Consider the following 21,096-nt stretch of genomic DNA (forward strand, 5'->3'; position numbering starts at 1 on the left):
AATGGCCATTACTCAGCCATAAATAATCTAATCTGATCCAAATGTGTTGTGCATGATTGTAGTCTGACTTTGAACACATCTGCAGTGGAAAAATCCGAAACAGGTGTAGCGCCACCTGTTGGCAACAGGAAATGACATGTTTTACTTGGAGCATCACTGCTCCAAGTAGGATGAGCCGACACACCTCAAAATGACGTCCACCTGTTGAAAAACCATTGAAGTTTACTCTGATGAAAAACAAATCTTTCAACGCGGGGGTGTGGTCGTGACAGAGCGGCGAAGTTGGGTATCTCGCCATGCACAAATGTTGCTCTCACGTTCACATTCCTTGTCTGATCTCACTGAAATTAAATAGATTTGATGAAACTTCCATTCTGAACCCATGGATATGACAATTTTGGACGAGCTATATATGTTCATAAATGATCATAAATGATCATGAAGCATGATCATATAATCAAGCTTCATAGGAAATCAGCCGTTTGTCTCAGGAAGCTGAGATTTCAGAATTAGATGTGTCCTACAAAGCTCCATGTTTGAAAAGCAGCACTATACGTACGAGAAACATTTAACCACCTTAATCACCCTATTGTGCTGAAAGCAAATTTTTGGACATTTTGACTCAAGCAAATATTTTTATCATAACTTCTGTTTAGTTTATCAGCACCAAAATAAAAAATATTTACATTTATAAAATGAACTGGTCAACTCTAGGATTTTATTTATTCAATCTTACATCCTCAAGCTTTTCATCAGTCTCCCCTGCTGCAGGAGTGGAGTTAGCCCCCCCCCCAACCCCCGGCTGTGTGCTCACATGTAAATTAGCCAGGAGTGGCAGACAGAAAGTGGAACAGTTAGAAAGCCTAGTTCAACACTAAATTACAGCAATTTCCTTTGTTTTGTTTGTCTTTTATACATCCTTAGCACTAATCATTGCTTTTTTATTCATCCAAAATACAATTAACTTTATATTTTATCTTTTTTTTTTTTACAAACAAAATATATGAATGTGCTCCAAAACAAAACCCAGCCTCAGTACACTCCTACAGATGTAACATCAGACAGTAAATGTCTCTTTTATGCTTTTTTAATCAATGCTGCAACTTCTTTTCATTTCCTTTCAATACATCCAATAAAATTAAACTACAACGACAACAAACACAACATATAGCAAATGTCTCTAAGAAGATTGTGTATATACAATATGTACCACCTTTAAACACCAAATAAATAACAAATCTTTCTAATACAATCACAAAAAATGGAACACAAAATGTAAAACCCAAATTAGAAATTGCAATTTTAAAAAGATACATTTTTCAGCAGCTTTTCAAAATCAATCACATATTTTACTCTTCTGTGGATGAAACAAAGAAGTCCAGAGCAATGTAGCCACTTCTCCAAAGTCTCTGTCACCTTCAGTTTTAAACAAAGTCTGTGAAAATCCACCATACATTGGTCACATGTATTCAGAGACCTGCTAAAAGTCCACAATTGTAAAAGCTCTTATATAGACAACTGTTTGTTTGCTTGGAGCTCTAAATATAAAAAAATGATTTTCTATCACCTAGACACAGATGGAGAACCATATCAACTGGATTAGTAACAGGGAAACATGTTTAGGTTTAAACTTACATCAATAGACAACATGAAGCTGTTCATCACATTTTTGACCTAAACATGTAAACACATCCTTGGCTCTGCGGTTAGGAAATGGTACTTGGGAATCTCTTCATACCAGGAGCCAGCCTGAACATTGGAACATCACCACAGTGCCCATCCAGACTGGGACAGCAACGGGGTCCACTTCACAGCCGTGAGGCTGCTGTGTTTAACTCCAGCTGTCCCAGCAAGGGAGACAACTGCAGCAACATCCACTGACCAAGCTGGCAAGCCCTGGCAGAAAAGATCCCCACAAGAAAAACACTGGCTCAGGCAGGCTGGTCAATAAAAAAATATAGTTTTGCCAATGTCTTGCAGCTCGCAGATCAAGTGGTTTAGTTTTCCAGTAATGTCAGTCAATAATACAAGTTCAGATTCACCATATTCATATTCACCATATTCAGCAGATATCTCCACCAATAGCACCTTAAAAATCCTGTTCTGTTTTGCTTTGCAGCTGAGGTTTTTTATGATTTTCACAATAGGAGTCATTATATGTCCAGAGCCAATCACTTCTGCACATAAGGCCTACTGGTGAAAGAAGCAGCAGTAATGCAGACATTTTGGAAAGTCTTGGTCAGCTTTACAGTGAGTGATGAAACCTGTTTGTCGGTCAATCATAGCAGGAGCCCCGTCTGCAGGTATGGCTACCAGCTTTTCTAATGGTACCTTTTTCTGCACAAAAACTCCTTCACCGTGTTATACATTTCAACTCCTCTTGTTGTTGTCTGTTAGGGCAGATGTGTCAGGAATTCTTCTCTTGTGGAAACCAAAAGCTATGCTGTACTGTTGCCGTCCACAGACTCATCACACTGGACGTTAAACCACCTGCACTTTGTAAGATCCCGGTCCAGCTAATTCGCCAAGTTATCAGACATAGCTGACACTCATCTAGACATTGTAGTGAAAATTGAATGAGTTCTATTGTTCTCATCCTTAGGGACAGTGATAGCAATTATCATCATTGCTTGTTTCTTAATCTGATAAAAACCTTCTTCTACTTGATGAGAAAATGAGCAGGTCTAAACGAGGCTTAGATTTAAGAATTTTTTTTTAATGCTATATGCATAAGTCTTTGTCCCTTAAGGCAACAGATTGTAGTCCCCCCCCCCCCCCCCCCCCCCACAGGCTGCTGTCATATTAACATTAGCTTGGAGCTCCAGAATGGACAAGAAAAAACGACGAGAATGGCTCGAGCAGGGCGTTGCTCACGGGGCGGTCGCTCGTGCCAGGCGGTGGCACGTGCTCGGGCCCGCTAAATGCTACTTGTAGCTTTAATTATGATTCTGTCCTTTTTAACCCGTGTGCTATCTTAGATGACCCCACCCTTACTTTGATGTGTTCTTCCTACTATGACAAAGGTGGATAAAGGTGGAAAGATTTCATGTAATCCATGGACACCAGTGAAGATCACAAATCATTGAAGAAAAAAGGTTCAGCGCACTGTCTAGTGGGTCTAGATGACCCAACTCCCAACATTAAAGTGCCTAGGAAAGCACAAGGGTTAACCAAAACAAAACCAAAAAAACTGTTGGTTTCCAGGAAATAGTTTCTGCATAGCGGTAGGCAGGGTGTTGTCAGAAATTCTTCTCTGAGTTGTGGGTGGAACTGTTGCCGCGGCGTAAGCCTGCCCCGATTTCACGTCACACTCTCCCACTAAAGCCCCTCACAACTTCAAGCTAAGATTACAGGTATCACAAAAATGGTGAGCAAAATGGGAGCTATACAACCTTACAGTTTACAGTCTGATGCCAGCTCAGATGAGGGAAACAAAGACATACATTAATCTATTTCGTTTGCAAGTGGACGCGAAGCATAGTGCTTGTGGTCCGCCGATTGTGGCATCTACCTCACAACTGCAGGTGTTTTCCGAAGTCATTTTCAAGTCTGCTCCCGATTTACAATTATTTGAATTAAAAACATTTAGAAATGCAATTGTAAGCTTGATTTTCTTTTTATATGTCTTCCATCATCAGAATAATTGCCACAAGAAAATGTTAAAAACACCAAAAACATCATTTTCATTGGAGTGGATTTTTAGGTTGACAATTTTTAACACCTGTCTGGGGACTACAGATGAAAAATGGTCTTTGGGCTAATTCTGGCGCATTTCTTTTAATGGTCACTGTCCCTGTTAAATGAACAACAACAAAAATAAAATTTATCATAAAATAACGAAAAAATAGCAGTTTCATAGTGACAAATGCGTCTGCTCACAATGTATGTAGCAAAGTGATCATAAAGCAGATGTCGCAAATGTCGAGTGTAAACGTAGAAAAGTTAACATAATATGGTGTCCACGGCAACCGTGTCGGTCCTAGCTCGCCAGCTGGTTAGGGCTGATTTATAGCTGGCAGATAAGACGAATCAGGAGCTGCAGAGCAGAATCCCTCACACAGCGTGGTTTTAGCTTTTTCCATTCCATCAGTAAACATGTCATCTCTCCCCTGCTCTTATCAGAGCACCCTACCTGTGAATTAGAACCTTGTTTGGAGAATTTAACTTTCATACTTGTAGCAGTAAGAGAGAGATAAAAAAAATGTATTTCTGTACCAAACTATTCTAAATAAAAAATAAAATACTCCTACCAGCAAGGTCAACAACCATAAAAGTGTTCACTATTCAGTAGCTAAACAAAGCAACAAACTCTGAATTGACACAGCTGCAACAGTTAAACCATAAACTCCTATTTAGCTATTGAAAGTTTGTCAGTTTAAAAGACCTTGCAAAAATATTTTCTACATGTTATTTTCCCCCAAATTACATTTTTCTTGCTACTTTGGCAGATTAATATAATTAAAATCACCTTTCTTAATGTCCCCTTTACTGCAGCTAAAAGCCCAAGTCACAAGAAAGAGTAATAAGTCCTCTGCATTCACTTAGCTTAAACAGTAATTTTATTTTTTCCCTTTGCTCCGGCACAATGAGATCTCTAAGCCGAGTCCTTTTTTTATTTTATTTTTTTTACATTTAAACCAGTTTCTACAGGCAAAATGAATGTTGTATGTGTTGATTTAATGACTGGAAAATAATCAGTTTTCAGCCTTTTTTGTTGTAGCATCAACAAATCTTACCTTGTAGGGCCACCTTTTAATGTGAGGTTGCTGTAGTATTTTTTTATGTTTAATACACTAAAATATAATAATTGTTCTAATTGCTATGCATGTCAGTCACCACAAATAATGAACTATTGTGCAATGAAACTCTGACCATTTACTCCTCCAAGTGACATTTACCTAAATGCCATGTATCTGCTCTGCTCCTTCTGCACACTTCTGCTATGTAAATGTAGTTTCCACATCGCTGTACTACTTTGCAGAAGTGTGCAGTCTTGTGATTTATATTTTAAATAATAGAAAAATAAAACTTTCTCCAACTGATTCATATTTTATATTTGGATAAAATATGTATACATATTTTATCCAAATATTTCTTATAAGAAATTCACTCGCTAAAGTCTTGGGCATTCTCTATCATCTCCACTAACGGTTAACAGCTTTTTATTATTCATTTTTGGCATTTTAAGGTACCTGTGTCTAGTTCTGCCAACAACTTGAAGATGTATTGTAAGAACCAACTGTAGCAAAGAGTCTCAGATTGCTCTGCTGATCGCTACACCGTTTTTTGGTGGAGGCGGTATGATGGTTTGGGTCAGCATCACTGGAGGCAATCTCAGTTCAGAAAAAATATCAAGATGAGGTTCTGCAAGTAGAGGGAGTCCTATATCTCCAAATTCTACAAATACTGTTCACCCAGAGTGATGTTTATCAGAGACCACATCCATTATAGAAGGATGGAGAAAGTGAAATGGACGGCCAGCAGTCCACCATTTAACCTTAGTGAACATTTATGAGGTCACCTCGAACTTGTTGACTTTGCTAGAGTAACTGACACAATCCTGCCAGCTGATTTAAGAAACTATGGCAGAGGAAGAGGACTCTATCTCACAGTTATGTGGGACCAGAATCTGCTGACCAGTGAATAGAGGAAAAGGGGACATAGTACCATGACTGGATGGCCAAGTGTGTGTATATATATGCTTTATTCATCAATTTTCAGTAGCAGAAACATTGTTTTCCAAAACAGTGTATGGTAACAGATAAAAACATTTTAGACCTATTCTTTTTACAGAACATTAGCCGTTGCCAGTTGACACTCTGCACACATTTTCATGTATAATTACAGATAATCTGATGTCAGTGATACTGAAGGATAAACCACAGTCTAAATTAACCAAGATTAACACAGTATATAGGAATGATGCAATAAATCAATTCAAGTATTTGACACAGCCCCTTGTTTCAAAACAGAAAAAGGGGCAGAAAAACTCAAATTATACTTTCTGTAGCTTTAAAAAAAAGCTAGAATGTAAAGTTGTTGATGGGAGAGTTAAATAATCACCTGTATGATTGAAAAGGAAAAATAGCAAAAGAGAAAGTATACCCTGAACAGATACAAGAAAAAAGAAAAAAAAATGGGAACAAACCGAAGAGTTGTGACCAAATTGTGAGAATTTTTTTTTCTTCCAAACAAAAAAAAGATTTAAAACTTAAAAAATCCAAATATAAACTACTTCTAACACTTAACCAGAAGAGAAAAATGATGCAGTGGGCTGGAGAGGAGCAGTCATGGACTGTGATAGATTGGATAAAAGTGATACTTTGAGATAATTGCCAATCTGGCATTGGGCAAAGCCTCAATGCCAGAAATCTTGTTTTGTGAAAATCTACTGAAACATATAAAGAACACAAAACGGAAAAGAAATCGTTTCATTTGAGTTATTTGTGATATGAGCTAGAATATTGAGTATAGCACCTTAGGAGAGGAAGGTCATGAATTCAAAGCACTTCTACAACCTTTGACCTCAGGTGTTTTTTTGGCTGTTATTTTATTTATCTATTTATTTATTTTTTTGCAGGAGCTGTTTCTCTTAAGACCTTCTGAATGCTGAGGAGGATCAGCTGATTGAGACTAGCTGATGGTGTTAGGCTGATCAGCTAGAGAAGTTTAAAAGCCATGGACAGGTGGCATACATCAAGATTTTGTGTGAATACCGGCACACAAAGCAATTAGAGGTAGTGGATGAAAACACAAAACTAACAGCTAGGAAGCCTAATATTTATATTCATAAGGATGTTAGTAGAAAAGAGGTAAAAAGTTTGGAGAAAGAAAAAAAATATTAGCTAGATGGCAAATACAATAAAGGGAGGTGGTATTAAAGGGCACAGATTCGTTGGGAAAATAGGATACATTGGTCGTAAAATAGTGCAAGGTTTTGTTTAGACTTAGATGCGGTCGGTCACTAGTTAGGGCCCGAGCACGGAGTGCAAGGACCCTATTGTATCTGTAAGAGTTATTAGGGCCCGAGCACGGAGTGCAAGGACCCTATTGTATCTGTTAGGTTTATTATTAGGGCCCGAGCACGGAGTGCAAGGACCCTATTGTATCTGTAAGAGTTATTAGGGCCCGAGCACGGAGTGCAAGGACCCTATTGTATCTGTAAGAGTTATTAGGGCCCGAGCACGGAGTGCAAGGACCCTATTGTAATTCGAATGTTTATTAGGGCCCGAGCACGGAGTGCAAGGACCCTATTGTATCTGTTAGGTTTATTAGGGCCCGAGCACGGAGTGCAAGGACCCTATTGTAATTCGAATGTTTATTATTAGGGCCCGAGCACGGAGTGCAAGGACCCTATTGTATCTGTAAGAGTTATTATTATTATTCTTTTTCTTCCGACGGAAGAGTCGCCTTTTTGAGGCCTTTAACATACCCCAAAACTCACCAAATTTGGCACACACATCAGGAGTCGCGAAAAATTTCGTATTTTACAGGAGATTGGCATGGGCGCAAAAAAACGGCTCGACAGCGCCACCTACAGTGACATTTGTCCCGAGCCCCCGCATATGCTTTGACATACAAGCTTGATCTTTTCAGGACATGTTCATCAGATAGAAACCTACAAAAAAGTCTCTTGGTACCAAGCTGTCAGTCGCACAGGAAGTCTGCTATATTGGTGTCAATATGTCATTTTTGCTCTATTTTGGACATTTGTAGGCCTCCTTCTAGAACGAACTCCTCCTAGAGATTTATGAATAATGACTCCAAACTTTAATTTTGTAAACTAGACCCATGTCCGATGTTAAATTGCGAAGCTTTAAAGGTATTACGGATGTTTGTGACCGTGGCGGCGCGTCGAACTTGGAGGTCATTTTGAAAACACGCCATGAAAAGAAAAATGGCCATTACTCAGCCATGCAAAATCCAATCTGATCCAAAGTTGATATGCATGATTGTAGTCTGACTTTGAACACATCTGCAGTGGAAGAATCTGGAATAGGTGTAGCGCCACCTGCTGGCAAGAGGAAATGACATGTTTTACTTGGAGCATCACTGCTCCGAGTAGGATGAGCCGACACACCTGAAAATGACGTCCACCTGTTGAAAAGCCATTGAAGTTTACCCTGACAAAAAACCATAACTTTCAATGCGGGGGTGTGGTCGTGACAGAGCGGCAAAGTTGGGCGTCTCGCCATGCACACAAAAGTTGCTCTCACGTGCACATTCCTTGTCCAATCTCACTGAAATTCAATGGATATGATGAGGCTTCTATTCTGAACCCATGGATATGACAATCTTGGACGAGCTCTATAGCGCCACCTAGTTATTGCATTGGGCACATTCTGCCCTGTATTTTCTCTTTGCTTTGTCCGATGTGCATGAAATTAAAACTGGAGATACTCAGAAGGGTCCTCTCTCATAATCTGAAGTTTCATGGGTGTACACCTGACGGTGCCTGCGTAACAGGAAGTGGTCGATTATGTGCACCCAAATAATAGAAATTTATTATAAATCAGCCGTTTGTCTCAGGAAGCTGAGATTTCAGAATTAGATGCCTTTAATAACCTCCAGCTTTGATATGTAACACAATAGGGTCTATGAGAAACTTCATACCTCTTTTTTTCCTATGCAATTTTGGACTGAACAAAGATTTTTAGCATAAATTCTGTTTAGGTTATCAGCACCAAAGACTACACTAGAATAGGCATTTATGTGCTACTGCTTCCTAAAAAAATTCAGAATGATTGAAGTTACAGGTGACATCTTAGAGAGCATTACATCCAAAAAGGTCCGAAAACGTCTTTTTAGGCAAAACTACAAACACCTATTTTTTTTCATAACTTAATCATCATATATCAACACCATTTATTTTTTTAAATGTAGGGATCTGTGTTTGCTGCCTTCCATATTTTTTTCAGAAGTCCAGGTGAAACAGATGATTTAAAAAAAATCCTGATTCATCCCAAAACCTGTGCTTTTTCCGTCTGGACTCCAAACAAGTGTGTTTTAAAATTACTTATGCTTCAAATATCCACACCAAGTTTCACACGCATATAGCTGAACATGTCTAAATGCTTCTTGAATATTCTTTACAGATATAAAATGAACTGGTCAACTGTAGGATGTCATTTCCTCTTACATGCATCAGTCTTTTCCTCATGCTGCAGCCTGCTCCTCAATCTGCCCTGTTGCTGGAGTCAAATTTCACCCCCCCCCCCCCCCACACACACACACACAAACACCAGCTGCCTCTTCATATGCTAACTAACCCAGAAGTGAGGTGACAATAGTTTAGACACAAGAGGGAGGGCAGACTGCTTTTTCATTTGTTTTGTATGTCTTTCATAGATTTTTATGAATAATCATTGCTTTTCTAGTCATGTAAAATGCAATTAACTTAATATTTTATCTTTTTTTTTTACAAACAAAACATATGAATGTCCTCCAAAACAAAACCCAACTCTCAGTACAGTTCTACAGATGTAACATAAGACTTAGACAGTAAATGTCTCTTTTATCCTTTTTTAATCAATGCTGCAACTTCTTTTCCTTAATATAAATCCAATGAAATTAAACTACAAAACCAAAAAACACAACCTATAGCAAATTTCTCTAAATAAATTATGTGTATATACAATATGTAGCACTTTTAAACAAAATAATAACAAATCCTTCCAATACAAGCACAGAAAAATGGAACACAAAATTTAAAACCCAAATTTGAAATGGCAATTTTAAAAAGATAATTTTTTCAGCCTGCTAAAAGTGCACAATTGTAAAAGCTCTTTTATATAGACAACTGTTTGGTTGCTTAGAGCTCTAAATATAAAAACAATGCCTTTATGGACGTGGCACGGATGGCACGGATGTTCAGCAGGGTAAACCCCAGGAAAGCGGCGGGACCTGATGGAGTTCCCGGAAAGGTTCTGCGGGCCTGCGCCGATCAACTCTCCCAGGTCTTCACAAAAATCTTCAACCTGTCGCTAGCTCAGGCTTTCATCCCTGCTTGCCTGAAGTCATCCACTATCATCCCGATACCCAAAAAGTCCTCATCCACAGCCTTCCTCATGGACTTCCGCCCAGTTGCACTCACTGCTGTCATCACAAAGTGTCTGGAGCGGCTGCTCCTGGGACACATCAAAGACTCCCTCCCTCCAATCTTCGTCCCCCACCAGTTTGCTTACAAAGCAAACAGATCAACGGATGATGCCATTTCCATCACCCTCCACACTGCGCTGAGCCACCTGGAACACAGAGACACCTACGCCAGGATGCTCTTTGTGGACTATAGCTCAGCCTTTAACACAATCATTAGTGACATTCTGGTCAACAAACTGTCTGAACTAGGACTCCACCCACTCACCTGCACATGGATCAAGGACTTCCTGACAAACAGACCACAGACAGTCAAACTTGACCCCCACCTCTCCTCCACCCGGACGCTGAGCACAGGCTCCACACAGGGATGTGTGCTGAGTCCTCTGCTGTACACACTGTACACAGCAGACTGCAGACCAGCCCACACCAGCAACACCGTGGTGAAGTTTGCAGACGACACTACTGTGGTGGGGCTGATCTCTGGGGACGACGAGACGGCCTACAGAGACGAAGTCCTGAAACTCTCAAGGTGGTGTCAGGCTAATAACCTCATCCTGAACACCACCAAGACCAAGGAGATCATCCTGGACTTCAGAAAAAACAGAACAGATCCACCCCCACTCTACATCGATGGAAACTGTGTGGAGAGGGTCCACAGCTTCACCCTCCTGGGCACCACCATCTCTGCTGACCTCACGTGGTCTAACAACACCATGACTGTCATCAGGAAGGCCCAGCAACGCCTGCACTTCCTGAGAAAACTTAGGAGGAACGACGTCAGCCAGGAGCTGCTGGTAACGTTCTACCGCTCAACCATTGAGAGCATTCTGTCCTATGGCATCACAGTGTGGTTTTCCCACTGCACTGAAGCAGAACGGCAGAGTCTCCAGAGAGTGGTAAAGACAGCGCAGAGGATCATCGGCTGCCCCCTCCCCTCACTGAAGGACATTTACCAGTCTCGCTGCCTCAGCAGAGTGACTAGCATCACCACTAACTCCACCCATTCTGCTTTCCCTCTGTTTGAACTGCTGCCCTCTGGAAGGAGGTACAGGTCCATCAGAACCAGGACAAACAGACTAAGAAACAGCTTTTTTCCATAGGCAATTATCATACGGAATGCACATACGTCCACCAACCACACCTCACTCTAATTTTACTACAATGCGTGCAATATCCTGACTGTCTAACCGGGTCACTGTGCAATAACTTGATATTTATTAAGCTGTGCTCACAGCAACTCATGTAATTCCATTCTATTTTATTCACAAATATTTAATATTTAACAGTTTCTGTCCATATTGTTCATTTTTTGTTAAGAGTTGTAAATACAGTATTTCTTTTTCTATTCTATTTTTATTTTTATTTTATGTAACTCCTTCACTCCAAGGCTGCTGCAATTTCATTGTATCCCCATGTACAATGACAATAAACGATTCTGATTCTGATTATATCACTTAGACACAGATGGAGAACCATATCAACTGGATTGGTAACAGCAACAACCACCGACCAAGCCGGCAAGCCCTGGCAGAAAAGATCCCCACAAGAAACACTGCAGGCTGTTCCATAAAAAATATAGTTTTACCATTGCCTTGCAGATCACAGTTGAAGTGGTTTAGTTTTCCTAAAAAAATTCAGAATGATTGAAGTTACAGGTGAACTTTTAGACAGCATTTCATCCAAAAAGGTCCGAAAACGTCTTTTTAGGCAAAACTGCAAACACCTATTTTTTTGCATAACTTATCTTTCAAATATCAACACAAAAAAATTAAAAACGGTAGGGATCTGTGTTTGCTGCCTTCCATATTTTTTTCAGACTTAAAAGTGTAACAGATGATTTATAAAAAATCCTTTTTCATCCAAAAACCTGTGTTAAATCTGTCTAGACTCCAAACAAACATTTTTTTATGGTAACTTATGTTTCAACAATCGACACCAATTTTCACAAACCTATAGCTGAACATGTCCCATAGCTCCCTGAATATTTTCATAGATATAAAATGAACTGGTCATTGTAACATCTAGCATTCTAACATCTAACATCTTACATGTCAAAGCCTCTCTCAGCCTGGCTCTGCTGAAGGAGTCGTGTTACAACCCCGCCCCCTCCTGCTGGGACCCCATCTCCTATGTAAATTAGCAAGCAGTGAACAGAGAGATGAGGAGTAAGAATGGCCATTACTCAGGCATGCATAATCCAAAGACAGCCAGTTAAACACTGAAAGACATATTTTTTCGGTATGTCTTTCATACATCTTTAGTATTAAAAACTCTCCCAGATGAATGTGCCTGACTCCACCTGCAGGTGGATCACAGACTTCCTGACGGACAGACAGCAGTATGTGAGGCTGGGGAAGCTCGTCTCAGATACTCGGACCACAAGCACCGGATCCCCCCAGGGCTGTGTCCTTTCACCCCTGTTACTCTCCCTGTACACAAACAGCTGCACAGCTGGTCACCTGTCTGTCAAACTCCTGAAGTTTGCTGACGACACCACACTCATCGGCCTCATCTCTGACGGAGATGAGTCGGCCTACAGGAGTGAAATAGCCAGGCTGGTGTCATAGTGCAGCGCTAACAACCTAGAGCTTAATGCTCTGAAGACAGTGGAGATGACAGTGGACTTCAGGAAGGCCCCAGCCCCCCTCCCCCCTGTCATCCTCTGTGACTCCCCGGTGACCTCTGTGGAGTCCTTCTGCTTCCTGGGAACCATCATCAGCCAGGACCTCAAGTGGGAGCAGATCATCAGCTCCATCACTAAGAAGGTCCAGCAGAGGATGTACTTCCTGAGGCAGCTGAAGAAGTTTCACCTCCCTGAAAAGATGCTGGTAGACTTTTACACCGCCATCATCGAATCCACCCTCACGTCCTCCATCACAGTCTGGTTCGCTGCGGCCACAGCCAGAGACAAGGCCAAGCTGCAACGCGTCATCCACTCAGCAGAGAAGGTGATCGGCTGCCACCTCCCGTCTCTCCAGGAGCTGCACATCTCCAGGACCTGGAGGCGGGCAGCCAGGATTGTAGCCAACCCCTCTCATCCAGGACATAATCTCTTTCGGCCCCTCCCTTCTGGCAAGAGGCTCCGGTCCATCAGGACCAGGACCTCGCGCCACAAGAACAGCTTCTTCCCCACTGCAGTCAGCCTGCTGAACAGTACCCCAACTCCCCCAGCTGACCCTCCCCCCGCCCACCAAAGGACTGTCGGTGCCACTTACAGGCCCCACCATCCCATCTTTTTTCTTTTCCTTTTTCTTTTTTTTTTATCTCTTATATCCTTTTTTATAATCAATGTTCGAACTTCTTTTCCTTTCTATTGTCATGGTTTCAGTTTGTTGTCTTGTTTTTCGCTTTAGTTCTTGTTCTGTCTTGTTTGGTTCTGTTTCCTGTTTTATTTTGAAAGGTTTCCTGTCTTGTCATGTTTCTTGAGTTTTACTTCCTTTGGTCCCCATCTGCCCTAATCGTGTTCACCTGTGTCTTGTCTGCCCTGTCTGTATATAAGTCTTGTCTCTGCCTTCCTCCTGTGCTGGTCCATTAACTTCTGCTCATGTTGATCACGTCTTCTTGTCTGGCGTCCATGTCCCTTGCCATGCCACAGTAAGTTTTTGTTTTTAGTTTTGTCATCCTGCTCTGCAGCGCTTTTTGTTAGTTAAATAAACCCACTTGCCCTGAACCCGTTTGCCTCCCGTCTCTGCGCCTGGGTCCTACCTGCTCTCGAGCCTCCCCCCCACACGACATCTATACATCCAATGAAATTAAACTACAAATCAACAAACACAACTGATAACAAATGTCTCTAAAAAATGATGTGTATATTTGCAGAACCTTAAAAACACCAAACAAATAACAAATGCTTCCCAAATAAAGCACAAAAAATGGAACACAAAATGTAAAACCCAAGTTAGAAATTGCAATTTGAAAAAGATACTTTTTTCAGCAGCTTTTCAAAATCAATCACCAATTCTACTCTTCTGTGGATGAAACAAAGAACTCCAGAACAATGAAGCCATTTCTCTAAGTCTCTCTCACCTTCAGTTTTAAACAAGGTCTGTGAAAATCCACCATACATTGGTCACATGAACTCAGAGACCTGCTAAAAGTGCACAATTGTAAAAGCTCTTTTATATAGACAACTGTTTGTTTGCTTAGAGCTCTAAATATAAAAAAAAATGCTTTTCTATCACCTAGACACAGATGGAGAACCATATCAACTGAATTAATAACAGGGTGGCATGTTTAGGTTTAAACTTACATCAATAGACAACATGAAGCTGTCCATCACATTTTTGACCTAAACATGTAAACACATCCTTGGCTCTGCGGTTAGGAAATGGCATTTGGGAATCTCTTTATACCAGGAGCCAGCCTGGCCATTGGAACATCGCCACAGTGCCCATCCAGACTGGGACAGCAACGGGGTCCACTTCAGAGCCGTGAGCTGCTGTGTTTAACTCCAGCTGTCCCAGCAAGGGAGACAACTGCAGCAACATCCACTGACCAAGCTGACAAGCCCTGGCAGAAAAGATCCCCACAAGAAAAACACTGGCTAAGGCAGGCTGGTCAAAAAAAATAGTTTTGCCATTGTCTTGCAGCTCACAGATCAAGTGGTTTAGTTTTCCAGTAATGTCAGTCAAGAATGCAAGTTCAGATTCACAATGTTCATATTCACCATATTCAACAGACATCTCCTCCAATAGCACCTTTAAAATCCTGTGCTGTTTTGCTTTGCAGCTGAGGTTGTTTACGATTTTCAGTATAAGAGTCATTATATGTCCAGAGCCAATCACTTCTGCACATAAGGCCTGCTGGTGAATGACGCAGCAGTAATGCAGACATTTTGGAAAGTCTGGGTCAGCTTTACAGTGAGTGATGAAACCTGTTTGTCTATTGATCATAGCAGGAGTCCCATCTGCAGTCACTGCTACCAGCTTTTCTAATTGTACCTTTTTCTGCACAAAAACTCCTTCACCGTGTTATACATTTCAACTCCTCTTGTAGTTGTCTGTTAGGGCAGATGTGTCAGGAGTTCTTCTCTTGTGGAAACCAAAAGCTATGCTGTACTGTTGCCGTCCACAGACTCATCACACTGGACGTTAACCACCTGCACTTTGCAAGATCCCGGTCCAGCTAATTGGCCAAGTCATCAGACATAGCTGACACTCATCTAGACATTGTAGTGGAAATTGAATGAGTTCTATTGTTCTCATCCTTAGGGACAGTGATAGCAATTATCATCATTGCTTGAATTTTTTTCATGCTATATGCAAAAGTCTTTGTCCCTTAAGGCAACAGATTACAGCCCCCCCCCCCCCCCCCCCCAGGCTGCTGTCGTATTAACATTAGCTTGGAGCTCCAGAATGGACAAGAAAAAACGACGAGAATGGCTCGAGCAGGGCGTTGCTCACGGGGCGGTCGCTCGTGCCATGCGGTCGCACGTGCTCGGGCCCGCTAAATGCTACTTGTAGCTTTAATTATTATGGCCCGCAGCAGCAGTCACTGACTGCAAGGACCATATTGTTTTCGCAGTTGGAACGACGACTTCGCCGCCTTTCAGCGAGAATTTGACCCCCGCCGCATGCTCGAAAAGTCACCAAAATGTGCACACACCTGGGATAAATTGCAAATGAATTTTCCACAAAGTCAACGTCACCCCCCCGAAGACGATGACATCACGGCCAGCGATCCCGTCAAAAAAATGAATGGGCCGAAAATCGCGTATGGGGCCGAACAAAATGTACTTCAAAATACAGTCGCCAAACCAATACACACGTGTCGGGGATATCCCAAAGATGTTTTGAAATCATTATGGGACGGCCACACGACCTACGGCTTGGCGGCCATTTTGTGGCGAACTCTGAGAATTGGCGATTTTCGTGTTTTCCCACAATATGGGGAAAAGACACTTTTGTTTGAACGATTTTAACCCAATTGCACACACTTGCTGCCAGCTCCAGTCTACAAACACCCTAGAAGTGTCGTTGACCTTTGACCTTGGGAAAAGGCCGCCATCTGGAATTTTCTCAAAAAAGCACCTTTAGCACCAGATACAAACGAAAACTCGTCGTTGGAATTTTCATCAATCGTCTCGTAACTTTTCGGGCACCAACGGCCAGCTACTCTGGAAAAAATGTTGGAATTAGAAGTTGTAGATTTTGAATGACGTGCGCGTGGCGTGCTAGCAACCGTTGCCATCTTGGCTAGCTCGCACATTTTTCATTGGAACGTCGTGAAGAGGAAATATGCGATTCCTTGGCCCGCGCTGAACAAAACGATGCTACGCACGACAAGATCGATAAAGGAATGTGGACGTGGTAAGCAAAAAACCGTCGCAAAAAAATGTGCCGACTCGGCAAAAACGAAAACATTCGGAACTTTTTTTTTGAGAATCGACTAACGAAACCAATATACCCTTGTCCGCGATATCCAAAGGACATTTTGAAATCATTACGGGATGGTGACACGACCTACGGTTTGGCGGCCATTTTGTGCCAAAATCTGTCGTTTTGCGTTTTTCGCGTTTTTACACAATATGGAAAAATAAACATTTTTTCGAGCGATTTTCACGAAATTTGACTCACATGTTGCTAGAGCAAGTCCACAACTACCTCTGGAGTTTCGTCCACCTTTGACCTCGGGAAAAGGCCGCCATCTTGAATTTTCTATAAAAAACGCCTTTACCCCTGGATTCAATCGTAAACTTGTCGTTGGAATTTTCCGCGATCGTCTCGAAACTTTTTGGGCATCAACGTCAAGCTACTGTGAAAAAAATGTTGCAATTAGAAGTTGTAGATTTTGAACGGCGTCCGCGTGGCGAGCTCGCAAAGTCGCGCACTGCTATTCCTCATACCTTATTATGGCCCGCAGCAGCAGTCACTGACTGCAAGGACCATATTGTTTTCGCAGTTGGAACGACGACTTCGCCGCCTTTCAGCGAGAATTTGACCCCCGCCGCATGCTCGAAAAGTCACCAAAATGTGCACACACCTGGGATAAATTGCAAATGAATTTTCCACAAAGTCAACGTCACCCCCCCGAAGACGATGACATCACGGCCAGCGATCCCGTCAAAAAAATGAATGGGCCGAAAATCGCGTATGGGGCCGAACAAAATGTACTTCAAAATACAGTCGCCAAACCAATACACACGTGTCGGGGATATCCCAAAGATGTTTTGAAATCATTATGGGACGGCCACACGACCTACGGCTTGGCGGCCATTTTGTGGCGAACTCTGAGAATTGGCGATTTTCGTGTTTTCCCACAATATGGGGAAAAGACACTTTTGTTTGAACGATTTTAACCCAATTGCACACACTTGCTGCCAGCTCCAGTCTACAAACACCCTAGAAGTGTTGTTGACCTTTGACCTTGGGAAAAGGCCGCCATCTGGAATTTTCTCAAAAAAGCACCTTTAGCACCAGATACAAACGAAAACTCGTCGTTGGAATTTTCATCAATCGTCTCGTAACTTTTCGGGCACCAACGGCCAGCTACTCTGGAAAAAATTGACTAACGAAACCAATAACCAACGTTGGGCATCAATGGCAAGCTACTGTGGAAAAAACGTTGGAATTAGAAGTTGTAGATTTTGAACGGCGTGCGCGTGGCGAACTAGCAAAGTGGCGCACTGTTATAACTCCTATGTTTTTCAAAGGACTACTTTGAAATTTGAATGCATGCATTAATGCCTGAAACAGAATACATTGAAAAACACTGGATATGGACATATAAGGAATGTGGGCGTGGTTAGCATAAAACCACTGTTGCTAAGGACAACAAAAAGTTTACTTTTACCGATTTGTCCGAAACTGACGTCAACCTGTTCGTCATCCCAAGGGGACCAAAACATAAAATGGTTGCTATGGAGATAAAATCAACAGAAAAGCTGCCATTTTGGAAAAAGTGGGTTTTTTAATCAACTTATGACATATAGCTCTCACCAATGGAGGAATGTGTTTTTTCTAGTCAGTTGATGATGCTGATCGCTATGCTAGCACTTTTAGCCACAATAGCATAGCTAGCGTAGTTAGCATAATTAGCATTTTAGGTAATGTGTTTTTCTGAGTCAGTTGATGATGCTGATCGCTATGCTAGCACTTTTAGCTGTGTTAGCATAACTAGCATAGTAAGCATAATTAGCATTTTTAAAAATGTGTTTTCCTGAGTCAGTTGATGATGCTGATCGCTATGCTTGCACTTTTAGCCACATTAGGATAGTTAGCATAGTTAGCATAGTTAGCATAATTAGCAAATGCCGTTTTGATTAGCCTTTATCAAAAGTGGGCGGTGAGGGAGGCGGTGGTGCGTAAATTTGGGCATGGAGGCGGTGGTGCGTAGAGTTGGGCGTGGAAGGCGGGTTGTGTCTGCGGGCCATACAACGCCGCTTGCGGCTTTAATTATTATTATTATTATTATTCTACCGGAAGAGTCGCCTTTTTGAGGCCTTTAACATACCCCAAAACTCACCAAATTTGGCACACACATCAGGAGTCGCGAAAAATTTCGTATTTTATAGGAGATTGGCATGGGCGCACAAAAACGGCTCGATAGCGCCACCTACAGTGACTTTTGTCCCGACGCCCCGCATACGCTTTAACGTACAAGCTTGATTTTTACAGGGCATGTTCTTCAGATGGAGACTTACAAAAAAGTCTGAAAGGACCCACCTGTCACTCGCACAGGAAGTCTGATATATTGAGGTCAATATGTCATTTTTGCTTCATTTTGGACATTTGCAGGCCTCGCTCTAGAACGAACTCCTCCTAGAGATTTTGGAGTAATGACTTCAAACTTTGGTTGTGTAAACTAGACACATGTCCGATGTTAAATTGCGAAGCTTTTAAGTTTTTATGGATGTTTGTGACCATGGCGGCGCGTCAAAATTGGAGGTCGTTTCGAAAACACGCCATGAAAAGAAAAATGGCCATTACTCAGCCATGCAAAATCCAATCTGATCCAAAATTGATATGCATGATTGTAGTCTTACTCTGAACACATCTGCAGTGAAAGAATCTGGAAAAAGTGTAGCGCCACCTGCTGGCAAGAGGAAATGACATGTTTTACTTGGAGCATCACTACTCCGAGTAGGATGAGCCGACACACCTGAAAATGACGTCCACCTGTTGAAAAGCCATTGAAGTTTACTCTGACAAAAAACCATAAGTTTCAATGCGGGGGTGTGGTCGTGACAGAGCGGCAAAGTTGGGCATCTCGCTATGCACACAAAAGTTGCTCTCACGTGCACATTCCTTGTCCAATCTCACTGAAATTCAATGGATATGATGAAGCTTCTATTCTGAACCCATGGATATGACAATCTTGGACGAGCTCCATAGCGCCACCTAGTTATTGCATGGGGCACATTCTGCCCTGTATTTTCTCTTTGCTTTGTCCGATGTGCATGAAATTAAAACTGGAGATACTCAGAAGGGTCTTCTCTCATCATGTAAAGTTTCATGGGTGTACACCTGACGGTGCCTGCGTAACAGGAAGTGGTCGATTATGTGCACCCAAATAATAGAAATTTATTATAAATCAGCCGTTTGTCTCAGGAAGCTGAGATTTCAGAATTAGATGCCTTTAATAACCTCCAGCTTTGATATGTAACACTATAGGGTCTACGAGAAACTTCATCACTTGATTTTTTTAATGAAATTTTGGACTGAACAAAGATTTTTAGCATAAATTATGTTTAGGTTATCAGCACCAAGAATTCAACTTTCATAGGCATTTATGTGCTACTGCTTCCTAAAAAAATTCAGAATTATTGAAGTTACAGGTGAACTTTTATTCAACATTTCATCCAAAAAGGTCCGAAAACGTCTTTTTAGGCAAAACTGCAAACACCTATTTTTTTGCATAACTTATCTTTCAAATATCAGCACAAAAAAATTAAAAACGGTAGGGATCTGTGTTTGCTGCCTTCCATATTTTTTTCAGACTTAAAAGTGTAACAGATGATTTATAAAAAATCCTTTTTCATCCAAAAACCTGTGTTAAATCTGTCTAGACTCCAAACAAACATTTTTTTATGGTAACTTATGTTTCAACAATCGACACCAATTTTCACAGACCTATAGCTAAACATGTCCCATAGCTACCTGAATATTTTCATAGATATAAAATGAACTGGTCATTCTAACATCTGGCATTCTAACATCTAACATCTTACATGTCAAAGCCTCTCTCAGCCTGGCTCTGCTGAAGGAGTCGTGTTACAACCCCGCCCCCTCCTGCTGGGACCCCTGCTATGTAAATTAGCAAGCAGTGAACAGAGAGATGAGAAGTAAGAATGGCCATTACTCAGGCATGCATAATCCAAAGACAGCCAGTTAAACACTGAAAGACATATTTTTTCGGTATGTCTTTCATAAATCTTTAGTATTAAAAACTCTCCAAGATGAATGTGCCTGACTCCACCTGCAGGTGGATCACAGACTTCCTGACGGACAGACAGCAGTATGTGAGGCTGGGGAAGCTCGTCTCAGATACTCGGACCACAAGCACCGGATCCCCCCAGGGCTGTGTCCTTTCACCCCTGTTACTCTCCCTGTACACAAACAGCTGCACAGCTGGTCACCTGTCTGTCAAACTCCTGAAGTTTGCTGACGACACCACACTCATCGGCCTCATCTCTGACGGAGATGAGTCGGCCTACAGGAGTTAAATAGCCAGGCTGGTGTCATAGTGCAGCGCTAACAACCTGGAGCTTAATGCTCTGAAGACAGTGGAGATGACAGTGGACTTCAGGAAGGCCCCAGCCCCCCTCCCCCCTGTCATCCTCTGTGACTCCCCGGTGACCTCTGTGGAGTCCTTCTGCTTCCTGGGAACCATCATCAGCCAGGACCTCAAGTGGGAGCAGAACATCAGCTCCATCACTAAGAAGGTCCAGCAGAGGATGTACTTCCTGAGGCAGCTGAAGAAGTTTCACCTCCCTGAAAAGATGCTGGTAGACTTTTACACCGCCATCATCGAATCCACCCTCACGTCCTCCATCACAGT

This window comes from Oryzias latipes, chromosome 10, assembly GCF_053564925.1.
Source record: "Oryzias latipes strain Hd-rR chromosome 10, Olatipes_Hd-rR_3.1".
NCBI classification, from domain to species: Eukaryota; Metazoa; Chordata; class Actinopteri; order Beloniformes; family Adrianichthyidae; genus Oryzias; species Oryzias latipes.